Here is a 12,761-nt window from a genome sequence, read left to right on the forward strand (position 1 = left end):
TGACTACAGTTGAAAGTTTAAGAGTTTAAATTGAGAGATTTTGAAGTTTAGAGGAGACTTGTTAAATCGCATAGTAATTCAGAAGTTTAAATTGAAGTTACTTCAACAATTAAACATGTTGTGTAATATCACCCACTTATTTAAGCAGGTTATGTCATGATTGACCCAAAACAGGTAGACATATAAGTTGACTTATTACAAACCCGACACGTCAACACATATTGCCAACTCTTGAAATAACCTCGACAACCATGAGCCCTAATAGCAATGCACATTGAAGAAGAGTGCTACTTTTCCTAAAGATTATGGTTAGAGAAGAGCTTCCACAACCGTGTAAAATGTTAGATAAGAAGACAATTCTAAACTTGCTCAACACATTATTTTGTTTCTTAGCAAATGCTTCTCTCTATCCAATTTAAACCAAGTCCTGAAAAATTCCTTCGAGTTACCACAAAGCCGAGCACGCACGCAACAATCATATGGATATGGTTCAAATTACCAGGCAACCAGGAGCCAACGACATCGACAATGTGGCTCAAACTATTACGGTTCAACCGGTAACTAGGACCCCGAGAGATATAGAAAGCCTCAATTTTTTAACTACTTCAGAGCTGTAAGCAAAGGTGGACAATATTCTTTACAAAATGTTTTCTTGTGAAAGGATAATAACCTCACTCCAAATCTAAGACCCAACAATTTCCTCAAATACATTATTACAACGGACAGGAACCCACTACTTTGAACGCAGACTCCGTCATACTTCCCTTTTTAGTGCCCATTCGAAGGCCGGAAAACTGTATAACCATTGACACCACAAGCCAGATTTGAGTAATCTGGATTATAATGGGGGTAAACATCGCCCTCCAAGTTCCTCATGCCAAGTACAGATAAATCAGAACCAGCCCGGTGTCAATGGTTCGAAATTAACCCATCTACCTGCCCATTTATATAAGGTAAGGCATTAGCTTGTGGAATCAAATCCCTCGTTGAGTCATAATGGCTGCTAGAAGACTGATAATAGGGTAGAAACCCATTCTCATGGTAACTCTGTGATCGCTCAAACCTGCAGGGGCTAGATGAGGACCCCAAATCAGCCGACATGCCCATATCACCAGGAAAAGAAAACTGTCTATTTAATAGCTGCCCATTGCTGATAGTCTGAGAAACTGTGCTTGCCTTTGCTGCCTTCCCAACACTATGTTCATTATCAAGCAGGTCATTGATGATATCCAGATGCTGGAACGGGAACTCCTCTCCCGACACACCTTGATTCTGCCGGCCAGATATACTGGCAGGGAACTTGGAGGATAATTGTTCCCATGATCCGCTGTGCACAGGCCTATACAAGCCCAGGTTTTGAACGTCATTAAGCAGCGAAGACTGATCATAGTGCATGTTTCTGCTGGATTCCCTTTGAGAAGTCTCCATCCAGTTGTGTCCATTCTGCAAAACGTCCCGCATTACCAAGCCATAAGGAATACCCGGGTCAATCCTCTCAGTGCTTTGGGATAAAAACATTGGTGCTGAAACCAATGTAGCTGATTGAGAGAATGCCGAGGATTGGCTCAACCCCGAGCCTTGAGAGTTAGGATGAGTAAAACCACCTGTACTTGAGGCAACAGGGTTACCCACTAATACTATGGCATTTCTATAGGACTGGGGAATATAACCATGTGTGATGTGTTGCTGGTGAGGGTTCAGGACCTAACCGGCCAGTTGCACTCGCTGAACGGGCAAGCAGAGGGGGTGTTTGAACCACGGAAACAACAGGAGCAGTTGGCCTGGGACCAGGAACTAAAGGAGCACTGGAGGGCCTTGAAATCACAGGTACTTGATGTGCTATGGCTTTCTCAGTTGGTTTTGGACTTGCAGCCTTCTGGATCTCATGTTTCGGCACACCAGCAAATGGGGATGAAGTAATTGAAGGCAGAGCTTTATCAGTCTGTTGTGCGACATTTGAAGAAGCTTTCCCAAGTGGGACAGGATCCACAATAGCACTACTACGGAAGTCCACCTTAAATCGAGCAGTGGAAGTGGGATTCATGGGCAGGCTTCTAGGAGCTAGAGGATGGTACTGCTGATGTCTTATCTTTAGAGGGTCTTTCCACATCAATCTGTTCTTTCATGCTCAGTTTCTTCTGCAGCAAGACAACTTCTTCCTATTACATAGAAGAGTGAACTCCAATCATGTCAGTCATACCAATATTTGTTCTTAATAAAGAAAAAAGAAAAGTAAGCTGAAACCATGGGAATAAAGTGGCACTCTGGGGAAAAACAAAAAACGGGAGATTTGAAAAGAAACAACAGAGGACAATTTTACATATTAAGCACATCCACTAAAATCCACCTTGGACTATGCTGCAAGAACACGTATGATGCAGTTCTTTAATTGGTACATGTGATTCAGATGCATTCCTTAGCATTGGTTAAATCCTAACTTTAAAGAAAAACAGTTTTTTCCTGGTGTCCTTTCTCTTGTGCTCCCGAATGCAATAGGAAGAAATAGGAAGCCAGAATGTTAAAAACCATTTTCGCCTTAAGAACTAAATCTTAATAAAATACAAGACAATTAGATGAGAAAAACCATTTAAAATAATATTTCAAACAAGGGTTAAATACTAAATACCCCATGAGGTTTCACAACTTTATTTTTTCCTCCCTAGAGTTTGATTTTTATCACAGGAGGTCCCTATGGTTTTGATAATAGACAAAATTAATCTTTCTGTCAGTTGACCGTTAGTTAACTTAACGGAATTTCACGTGGACCAATCAAATATTGACACGTGGTACGTACGTAATTTTTTTAAAATTAAAAAAAATAAATAAATAAAAAAGGCCACCCCCTCGGTTCCAATGCCCTTGGGCACCAACGGCAACAGGGTGGCTCGTGGCCGAAACCACCCCCAATGGTAGTTGGGGGTGGTTTCGGCCACCCCCAGTACCCACTGGGGGTGGGTTTTGGCCACCCCCTTGGGCAACAACGGTGTGGCTCGGCCACCCCATTGGAGCCTAGGGGGTGGCCGAAACCACCCCTAGGCTCCATGGGGGTGGCCGAGCCACCCCCAATATCCACTGGGGGTGGTTTTGACCACCCCCTTGGGCACCCAGGGAGCCACCCCCAATTTTTTTCATTTCTATTTTTTTTTTAATTTGAAAAAAAAAAATTAAATAAGTGCTACGTGTCAACATCTGATTGGTCCACGTAGAATTCTGTTAAGTCAACCAACGGAAGACTAATTTAGTCTATTATCAAAACCACATGTACATTTTGTGATAAAAATCAAATCCTTAAAAAGAAAAAATAAAGTTGTGAAACCCTCTGGGCTATTTAGTATTTAACCCTTCAAACAATTGCACAGCTAATCATGCCAATTTAGTAACTGCACCTTCTTAACCATTTTCTGCTCCAGCCAATTTATTCGGTCCTGCAAGGAGAGAACAGCCTCTGACTCAGATTCAGCAGCCTGCTTACAACTACCAGATAAATCACTTAGATCCCCTGCCTCCTCTGCAAGCCCAGAAGAGTGATTATCCATCTCATTTGCCCAACTACTCCCATCACAGGTCACCTTACCTCGTTGATTCTTTCCCCTACAATGTTTAAGGGCAAAATCAAATAAATACCTAATATTCTGAGATTAGTATGCGAAGAACTGTAGCAATAAATTTACCTGCTTGGTGATTTTTGGCTTTTATAGTTTGGGAAGGAGATCCCCTTATATGGCCCATTCATTACCAGTGATGGTACAGATTCTGTAGAACCCGTTGAAGAACTATCATCCAATACCGAATGGCTCTTTCTTTCAGCAGCACCATTTTGTGTAGACAACAGGGAGCTAATTCCACTACTACTGGCTTCCATTGGATTATGAACTTCTGATGTGTCAGTATCCCAACTTACAGGACTGGCATCCCGGTCTTCTGAATCAGGCTGAAGAACTTCAGGAACACCATCTATTGAATCAGATGCATCAGAAACATCTTCCAGCATATCAGGCATTTCAACTACAGGTTGCAACTCCTCCATAATGCTGTCCTGTTTTTCGTCATTGGGGTTTCCCAGTTGATGCTTGTCTTGTACCACCAGAGCAGGCCTTTCCTCCCTCCCTTTTTCCTTCCCTTTCCGATTATTTCGTTTTTGTTTGGCCTGTAGTGTAAGATGCAAAGAAATATGACTCAGTGATTAAATAGAAAGCAATTGAATTCGTTTGGCGTAAGCATTTTCTGACATCTTCTAAATTCAAAACAATTTAATCTGGAATAAGACCTTATATATTAAGAGGACATAGGTCAACAAAAGAGTTGAATCCTCAACACTAAAAAACAAAAGGAAAATCATTTAATCTGAACACCACGAAGACTCTTTCTAAAATCTTAGATATATTTCCAATTAACAGTTAAGATTTGCATAATAACACATCCAATGTAGACAAACCATATCATAAACATGTAGGAGGACAGCTCAGGAACAAGAAGAATCCAAATATTTGATACGCATGGCCCCTCAGCTGACCCTGACCCTCCAGAAAAATGATCCTAGGCATATGCACTCGGATTAGAAACAGGTTGCATGGTCAAAACATTTAGATAACAAGCAAAGCACATTTCCCACATAAATAAGCACGTGCATTTGATGATTTTTCAATTATTTATTCATTATAATGTAAGAATTCAATATATATTAAATGCTAATAACATTAGCAGCGGAAATAGTTTAATATATATATACCTCCGGCAATTGCTTTGCTTAAGCGGTTTGAAGAACAACTCCACAGCAACCAAACTAAAAACTAAAAATATTGAGAGGTTCTTCTGACCTATGCCTACCAATGAGTGCTAATTGATGAAATACACAGGTCTTATTTATAGGTAGGTCAGCGGACCCTCAATTAGAACTGTTACCTTAATTATTCCTCTCATCAAGGAATAAAAATCAAATCAATATAGCTAATTGATTCCACAAAAATAAAATCTTTAATGAAATCAAATACTTGTTCCACAAGAATTAAATCAGTGCTTTAATTCAGAATATTTGATTGAAATCAAATACTTGTTCCACAAGAATTAAATCAGTAATTTAATTCAGAATATTTGATCGGAATCAAATACTTGTTCCACAAGAATTAAATCAGTAATTTAATTCAAAATATTTGATTTACACAATAAACTTTAATTTGAATAAATAAATGAACACCGTAATTTTATAATTACAATAATATGTGTGACATAAAGGGACATACTTTAAATGGAATTTCTTACATTCTCCCACTTGGCCCTTATGACACATAAATTCTTTATGGTGTTCAATTCTATGATATGGCCAATACTTTATTTATTCCAACCATTCATGGAATCCTCCCACTCATTCAAGAAATCCTACACACGAATCATGGCGGTAAAGCTTTTATATGATAAGCCGTCCATTCCATGTATCACAATGTCTAATACCTTCCTAAATGAGTACTTTATGGATAATGTGCTTTATGAACGAACTTCCTATAAGTCATTCGGGTCCAAACTTAATTTTATCCCCATGGATAAGGTAATAAATGTGCACAAAACTTTATTAAAATAACATGATGTCTATAGACTGAATAGAAAGAACAAAGTACAAAATGAATCAATGAGCCCCATATGCTTCACATGACTTTTAAACTGCTTTACCGGTAAACCTTTAGTCATAGGATCCGCAATCATCAGTTTAGTACTAATATGCTCAATGAATACTTTATTCCTTTTAATGTTCTCTCTCACACGAAGGTACTTGATGTCGATATGCTTACTTCTGCTTCCACTTTTATTATTCTTAGAGAAGAAAATGGCAACACGATTATCGCAGAAGATCTTGATTGGTCTCGTTATAGAATCGACAACCTTGAGACCACTAACAAAATTTCTCAACCATAATGCCTGTGTAGTGGCTTCATAGCATGCAATAAATTCTGCTTCCATTGTAGATGTAGCAATTATAGTCTGCTTGCTGCTTCTCCAAGATATAGCCCCTCCAGCAAGAAGAAAGATATATCCTGAAGTAGACTTCCTGCTATCCACACATCTAGCAAAATCTGAATCTGAATATCCAACCACCTCCAAATGGTCAGTGTGTCTGTATGTCAGACTGTAGTCCTTGGTTCCTTGCAAATACCGCATCTCTTTCTTTGCAGCTTTCCAATGTTCCAATCCTAGGTTGCTTTGATATCGACCCAGCATTCCAACTGCCATTGCAATATCAGGTCTAGTACAGACCTGTGCATATAATAGGCTGCCAACTGCAGATGCATATGAGATACTTTTCATCTGTTCTTGTTCCAATGCATTCTGGGGACACTGATTATTACTGAATTTATCCCCTTTAATGATAGGTGCTATAGAAGTTGAACAGTTCTTCATTCTGAGTCTCTCTAAAACCTTTTCAATGTAAGCCTTCTGAGACAATCTCAATATTCTTTGATTTCTGTCTCTGTGAATCTTTATGCCAATGACATATGAGGCTTCACCCAAATCTTTCATTTCAAAGTTTTAAGAGAGGAACTGTTTGCTTTCTTGTAGCGAACCTAAATCATTAGTTGCAAGCAAAATATCATCTACATATAGGACTAAGAAAATAACTTTGCTCCCACTGACCTTAAGGTATATGCACTGATCAACAAAGTTCTCAACAAAACCATATGAGGTAATAACTTTGTGAAATTTGTTATACCATTGGCGGGAGGCTTGTTTTAGCCCATAAATAGATTTCCTTAATTTGCAAGCCTTCTGACTGTTATCATCAAATCCTTCAGGTTGTTTCGTGTATACCTCTTCTTCAAGATCCCCATTTAAAAAGGCTGTTTTCACATCCATTTGATGTAGCTCTAGATCAAAGTGAGCTACTAATGCCGTGATTATTCTAAATGAATCCTTCTTTGATACTGGAGAGAAGGTTTCATGATAATCAATGCCTTCCTTCTGAGTAAATCCCTTGGCCACAAGTCTAGCTTTATACCGTTCAACTTTACCAGAAGCATCTGTTTTGGTTTTGTAAACCCATTTGCAGCCTACGGCTACAGCTCCCTCTGGTAAGTCAACAAGATCCCAGACTTGATTTTTAGCCATGGATTCCATCTCTTCCTTCATGGCATTGAACCAAAATGTGGAGTTATCTCCACTCATGGATTGTGAAAATGATTTTGGATCATCTTTAGGCCCAATGTCAAAATCAGACTCTTGGAGGTATACAACATAATCACTAGGGATTGCTGGTCTACATATTCTAGAGGATCTTCTTAATCCTGCTTCCTCCCCATTTGGAGGAGGTTGAGTAGGCTCATTCAGAACCTGTTCCTCAGGAGTTGGCTGATTTGAAATTGATTGTGGTTCAAGGAAATCATTTTGATTTTCCTTAAGCACAATCAAACGTCCTTCATGTGAAGGAGTTTCAGTCAACTCTCGTGCTTATTCTAATTCAACCTTTCGAGGATGAGCACTCCCACAAGGTCAATATCCTCTATAAATTTTGCATTTATAGACTCAACAATTCTAGGACTATGCGAAGGACAGTAAAACCTAAATACCTTGGAGTTAACTGCATAGCCCATAAAAAATTCACTGGTTGTCCTTAGGTCTAATTTCTTTAGACTTGGATTGTAAATCCTCACTTCAGCAAGACAACCCCATATGTGTAAATGATTTAAACTTGGTTTCCACCCATTCCATAATTCAAAAGGTGTCTTGGGGACAGCCTTGGATGGAACCCTGTTTAAAACATACACAGCAGTTTTTAAGGCTTCACTCCATAAAAATAAAAGGAGATGGGAATTACTCAGCATGCTCCTAACCATGTCCATAAGTGTACGATTCCTTCTTTCTGCTACATCATTTTGTTGTGGTGTGCCAGGCATCGTGTATTGAGCCACAATACCTTCCTCTTCAAGGAATTTCGCAAATGGACCTGTCATTTGTCCCTTTTCTGTGTACCTACCATAGTACTCTCCGTCTCTATCAGATCTTACGATCTTGATTTTCTTTTCCTTTTGTTTCTCTACTTCTATCTTATAGGTCTGGAAAGCATTTAATGCTTCAGCCTTATCATTTAGAAGATAGAGATACATAAACCTTGTATGGTCATTAATAAAAGATATGAAATATCTTTGACCATTTAGGCAAGGAGTAGGAAAAGGTCCACAGATATCAGTGTGTATGATCTCAAGAATCTCAGAACTCCTTTTGGCACCTTTAGTGGTCTTGGTGGTTTGCTTTCCCTTTATGCAATCCACACAAGTACCAAGGTTTGTAAAGTCAAGAGTTTTTAAAACTCCATCATTCACTAACCTTTTAATTCTCTCTATGGAGATATGTCCTAATCTCCTGTGCCATAATAAAGCAGAGTTTTGATCCATTAGACTCCTCTTTATGCCAACATCACTATGCAATGATAAATAAGTGTTTTCAAAATTGGGATCTAGATCAATTTTGAATAAACCATCAACTTTTATTCCACCACCAATCAATTGTTCACCTTTAAAAATACTGAAAGTTGAATTGATAAACCAAAATCCAAAACCAACAACATCCAATTTGGAAACATAAATTAAATTTCTAGAAAATTTTGGAATAAAAAATACGTTTTCAAGGTCTAAAACATATCCAGTTTTCAAAATTATTCTAAAGGTCTCAACAGCTTCTACTTGTGAAAATAGTTTATTTCCTGAATAAACACGTTGTTCATTGCTTGCTGGCTTCCTTGTTGTGAGAAAACCCTGCATTGAGTTGACAATATGGATTGTAGAACCCGAATCAATCCACCATGTATTAGTTGGAGCCTCAACAAAAAAGGATTCATGACACACTAGAGATATAAGATTACCTTTTCTTTCGAGCCACTTTATATACTTTTGGCAATCTTTCTTCATATGCCCTTCTTTCTTGCAAAAGTAACAAGTATCCTTCTTGCCAATTTTCTTGATTGGAAACTTGTTCTCCCTTTTGAAGTTTTGGGCATGCTTGCCTCTCTTGGTCTTTCCCTTAGCATGAATAGCCATGTGAACACCTTCTGGCTTCTCATGTTTTAACCTCTCTTCCTCTTGAACACACATGGTCAGAAGTTCATTTACTGACCATTTATCTTTATGTGTGTTATAGGATATTTTAAAAAGAACATACTCAGAGGGAAGAGAGTTCAAAATGAAATGCACCAAGAATGACTCAGATATGTCAATCTCTAGGGACTTGAGTTGAGCTGCCATGTCCCTCATTTCCATAATGTGCTCACGCACACTTCTGGAATTATCGAAGGACTTGCTTGATAGTTTCTTCATTAGGGTGCTGGCTAAGGCCTTGTCGGAACTCACAAATTGTTCCTCAACTGCCTTAATGAATGCCTTAGCCTTAGTGCATTCAGGAATGAAACTCCTAATGCCCTTAGAGACATGAGATTTCATGAACATTAGACTTAAGCGATTTGATCGCTCCCACCGTTCATGTTTAACAATCTCTTGTGGCGTACTTTCCTTCGTGAGGGCGGGTGGTTCATCCACACGGAGCGCCAAGTCAAGCTCCAAACACCCCAATGTGAAAAATAAATTTTATTTCCAGTCAGAAAAATTGTTACCATTAAGCATTGAAACATGAAAAGTTTCATCCATTAAAGCAGTAGGAATAGCTGCAATAACCAAGGAAAATACTTTAATGCTATGAAATAACTTTATTTAAATTAACCAATGTTAACTTGATAGTAAATTTCAACCTACCTGTGGGCAAAGGTTGCATCACGCATGAAATCTACTATTTATTAATAAGACTAATAAATTTAGCATTAATAAATAAAATTTTCCATACCTGTGGGCCTAAGAGAAATTTTATTTTTTAATGTTAAATTTACTATCTTATTCTAATTAATTCATAAAAATAAAAACGTCCCTGTGGGGATTGGCAAATTAAATTTATGAATTAATTACAACATGATGTTAATTTTCCGTATGAAGTTCACATATATGATCTTGATGCAATTATCATTATAAAATCGGGATGCTGTGGCTCTCCCAAAAATTATTATGATAATCACGATTTCATTAACATCATTAACTGTATAGATGCCAAAAATAAAGTTTCCAAGAATAAAAAACAAAACCATCATGTTAGTGGGTAAACAGTATTTTTCCAAAGTACAACCGGATAGTGTCCCAGGTAAGTGAGAGGGCGTACAACGGCACACTTAAGTCCCAAGACTTGCCTTGCCAGAGCTTTCCGATTGCAATTTTGGATAGTACCATAAACATTCACCAATACATGAGATTTAGTTAATTATTCTCAGGTCCAAGCATCAAACAATTTATATTTAAACAATTAATAAATATATCCTTAAGTTCAAGTATTAAAGAAACAAATACTGAAAAAAACATAAGATAAATATAAATGTAACATTAAAGCTTAATAAACTGAATAACCAAATGGTCTTGAACTGACCTTAAGCCCTTTATACCTTATGAGCCCAAGTTCGAAACCCACCTGAGCACCCCCCCCCTTTTTTTTAATCCGGATGGGCCAGCTACTTTAAACCAGGTTGGGCTACTGGAATGGGCTAGCTAATCCGGGTTGGGCTTCTGGGTCAGCCCACTTAATGACCCAGTTTTTTTTTTTTTTTTTTTTTTGAATCAGGCCAAAACGGGTTGAAAACCCTACCCGAATAACAAGACCCCAAACCCGAAACCTAGCCCCTTTAACCGCCGCCTCTCCCCTTTCCCCATTCTCCAGCCACCGGCGCCGGTTCCTTGATGCGCCGGCCAAAACAGCAGGCACCCCGTGTGGGGGTGCCGGCCGTGTTTTTTTTTTTTTTTTTGGGTAGCCCGGTGAAATGGCCACCGTTCCGGCCAGAAATCGGCAGCCCGTGTGGGCGCCGTTTCTGCCCATCACAGGCGGCCCCTTATGGGGCTTCCTCCGTCAGCAGCTCACCTTATGCGGCCAACGCCGCTGCTGTGGGAGGGGGGATACCGGTGCTGCAAATGGGGAAAGATCAGCACTGCAAGTGGGGGGCGTTTCTGTAGCTTGTCTCCAGTAAATTCTAATCGAAAGTGACCCAGAGGAAAGTGAAGGACCAAGGGTCCTGATCACCCATTGGCCCCACACGTTTTGTTTTAAGAAACAATACCACATGAGCAATTTGGTCAAAACAAATAAAACATATATATATATGTGGGTTTCATGGTGGTTGAGAACAAATGGTTCTTAGTTTCAATAACCGTGGGTCTGAGTTTTGTTTCGATAATCACAACAAAACAGAATAAAATATTATCGAAACAAAAATAAAATATCAACAGCAGACATATTAAAACTAGACTAAGCAAATATGGCCTGGAAAAGGCTCTAATACCACATGTAAGAATTCAATATATATTAAATGCTAATAACATTAGCAGCGGAAATAGTTTAATATATATATACCTCCGGCCATTGCTTTGCTTAAGCGGCTTGAAGAACAACTCCACAGCAACCAAACTAAAAACTAAAAATATTGAGAGGTTCTTCTGACCTATGCCTACCAGTGAGTGCCAATTGATGGAATACACTTATACACATGCCTTATTTATAGGTAGGTCAGGAGACCCTCAATTAGAGCTGTTATCTTAATTATTCCTCCCATCAAGGAATAAAAATCAAATCAATATAGCTAATTGATTCCACAAAAATAAAATTTTTAATGAAATCAAATACTTGTTCCACAATAATTAAATCAGTGCTTTAATTTAGAATATTTGATTGAAATCAAATACTTGTTCCACAGAATTAAATCAGTAATTTAATTCAAAAGATTTGATTTACACAATAAGCTTTAATTGGAATAAATAAATGAGCACCGTAATTTTATAATTACAATAATATATGTGACATAAAAGGACATACTTTAAATGAAATTTCTTACATATAAGGGATGCATTATAAATTGAAATAACCTTAAAAAGAAATAATGACAATTCTTAAATCATTATAACTATGTATTAAATGTCATTAGTGTAGACAAACATTAACTACAATGTCATCCAGCAGAAAACCAATGAACAATTGAAGAATAGTAAATCCCTTGATATTTAAGGTGTGAGAACATTCAACCTTGCTTTTCTTTGATTTCTTTTCCTTTTCAGTTGTTCCACGTTTTGCCTTCTGCGCACTTTCAGCAAGCCACGCTGCCTCCTCTTCACGGATGAGCTCCTCTTGCCTCTTCAAAGCAACAGCTTCCTGGTAGGCAACCTCAATTTTATTGCTGCATGTAAGGAGAAAAAGCTTAGGGCGTCTACAGGTACAGATGAGCAAGTAAACATATTTATAATCCCGTGTAGATTGAAACAGAACCTTATGATCAAATAACATAGTCGATAGATTTTTTTTTTTTTTTTTTTGATAAGTAACATAGTTGATAGATATTATAGAATATCTATATGGTGCATTCGATCAGTCACAACAAAGATAGTTCTACATTAGGCATCAAAACATAATTACTAGCTTCACTACAAGGCTCAATTGCCGCATTCTTTTTTTCTTTTTTTTTTTTTTTTAATGATGTGGAACCTCACCAAGGCAAGGTTCTTTAAGCCCACCCCTTAAGAGTAAACCTCGGACACACAACACCACCTGCAGGGGGTAGAACCACCTTAGCCCTTGGGGAGACCCTATCCCCCAGGCATAAGGTGGTCTCCAAAAAAAATTATTTTTTTATAAAATAGACCATAAACCCTATTTTAACCCCCCCCCCCCCCCCCCAATATATATATATATATTTTAAATTTGCC

The 12,761-nt window shown here is 38.2% G+C and overlaps 1 pseudogene across 1 annotated transcript; it reads right to left on the reverse strand.

Annotated features, from left to right (window-relative positions):
* Nucleotides 1-768: 768 nt before the first annotated feature.
* Nucleotides 769-12,342, reverse strand: LOC148586498 (TNF receptor-associated factor homolog 1a-like; annotated as a pseudogene). Its single transcript, XR_015911963.1, has 4 exons — nt 12,085-12,342; nt 3,672-4,147; nt 3,387-3,591; nt 769-2,159 (listed from the first exon to the last, which is right to left on the reverse strand). The product of XR_015911963.1 is annotated as a TNF receptor-associated factor homolog 1a-like (transcript).
* Between the last annotated feature and the right edge of the window lie 419 nt (nt 12,343-12,761).

The sequence above is a fragment of the Corylus avellana genome, chromosome 4 (genome assembly GCF_965113065.1).
Source record: "Corylus avellana chromosome 4, dhCorAvel1.hap1.2, whole genome shotgun sequence".
Classification (NCBI taxonomy): Eukaryota; Viridiplantae; Streptophyta; class Magnoliopsida; order Fagales; family Betulaceae; genus Corylus; species Corylus avellana.